The sequence below is a fragment of the Odontomachus brunneus genome, unplaced genomic scaffold (genome assembly GCF_010583005.1).
Source record: "Odontomachus brunneus isolate Ranch 3 - 2012 unplaced genomic scaffold, Obru_v1 Obru_scaffold_001, whole genome shotgun sequence".
Classification (NCBI taxonomy): domain Eukaryota; kingdom Metazoa; phylum Arthropoda; class Insecta; order Hymenoptera; family Formicidae; genus Odontomachus; species Odontomachus brunneus.
The window spans coordinates 6,323,708-6,325,419 of record NW_022639451.1 but is presented as its reverse complement, the minus strand read 5'-3'; the positions used below and the strand labels follow the sequence as shown (position 1 = coordinate 6,325,419).

Sequence of the window (1,712 nt, the reverse complement as noted above, 5' to 3'; positions counted from 1 at the left end):
AACAAAAGGAAAGTGTACGGAGTATTTTAGAGGTGTACTTAATCGATCGCAAATGTCGTTTTGTGGATATATCTGTTTATCTCGACGTATTTTGCAGGAATTTTTAGCATGCGTTTTCTCGCTTCTGACGTCATTAAAAAGAGATGGATAATGCGACTCCCCAGGAGCCTTAAATATATACTAAATGATAACTATAAGATGCATAAATGAACTAGCTATTAATCAACTGTAAATTGTTATTTAATTGATATCATATTAATGGAGACGAATTATTGACATTGACTTGTTATCTTATAGATACGTTCCAAAAGTTAACTTAAAAACGTTAACCAATAGGCAACCTATTCTAATTGGGTTACGACGTCGTCGGGTCACTGTATCGATCGAGACGATAAACGTCGAAAGAGCAAATAACCATCGCGTATCGAATCTCCATGGCCATCGAAATTAATTCCCTGCCAAGGACTTTAGCCGCTAACGTTGATATTTATGTGGCAAGTTCGGGTGACGGAAGTGGCCGGAGAAAATCGATAAATTACGCGCCACTGAAAAATCAACTGAGAAATCGGTTTCCGCGCGCGATGCGATTGCGGAGGCGTCTTCCGTCTGTGCGACATTCCCCCTCCTTTTACGTTTCCTGATATTTTCACGGCAGGCTAGCAGCAACGCGGAACGTCCTGGTGGTACCTACAGTGCTCAACAGATGGCGAACCGAGTCGAGTGCCTTCTTCTCGTGAGAAGAATTCGATTTAACACGTATAAATATGCGGCCGGCGGACTCCACCACTCGTGCCTTAAACTAATGAGTAAGGAAAATATAGAGCTTTGGTAACGCTTAGCTATGCTCTAAGTAAAGCGAACCAATTTTTGAAGAGGTACAGGTCGTCCCACGGCTGTGCGAACTACTTTTTCGTGTGGCCAGGTGAAGCGATTTGCCTCTGCGATTCACGTAAAAGATAAGGATGTAAAAAAATATTTCTGACACGCGAGATGCTATTTGTATTAATCCCAAATATCTCGAGGATTTTTAACATTATTCATTAAACGTGATTCAACGATTTAACAAGCCGGCTATTTCGTGTGCACACATCATCTCGGTAGGAATTTAATCGTTGCAGCATCCCGCGAGACTATTTCCAATAAATGTTTGGCCGATAAGCCGCGCGCGAAGCCTTCGATACGCGATTAGTCATTCGCTCGTTGTATTAACACACAATCGACGGCTGTTTTTTAATCGCTCAACCGGTCTGCCGATCGAAAGATGCAGTGTCGACGACTGATTTACCGCGATCTTTCCCCGCTAGACCCGCGCATCTATTTCGGTCGCGTGACATAAGTCTTTCGTAATACGATAATTTCCGCGCGTCGAATTCTGTACACGCGCACGTACATACTTCGGCGGCGATGATTCACGCACAACCGGACGTGTCCCGCTAATGTTAACAAAACATCCTCGCGAGCACATAGTCACTCAGCTTCATAGAATCCCGCGTGGAAAGTGTTCGCCCGGTAATTTTCGCGAACGTGCCGATCACGAACGCGCGTCACGAATAATAAACAAACGATGAGGGCGCGCGAAAAATCTCCGCTCGCTCCGATGAAAAAACATTCCTGAAACGAATTAAATAAACAACCCTCCCTCCCTCCCTCTCTCACTCCCTCCCTCTCTCACTCTCTCTCTCTCTCTCTCTCTCTCTCTCTCTCTCTCTCTC

At 44.6% G+C, this 1,712-nt stretch overlaps 1 protein-coding gene and 1 non-coding gene across 3 annotated transcripts in view; one reads left to right on the top strand and one right to left on the bottom strand.

Annotated features, from left to right (window-relative positions):
* LOC116853897 (probable Ras GTPase-activating protein) overlaps positions 1 to 1,712 on the bottom strand; it is a 552,848-nt gene that overhangs the window by 471,209 nt on the left and 79,927 nt on the right. The window lies entirely within an intron of this gene.
* Positions 790 to 939, top strand: LOC116840698. Its single transcript, XR_004377399.1, has one exon. It is a non-coding gene; the product is annotated as a U12 minor spliceosomal RNA (small nuclear RNA).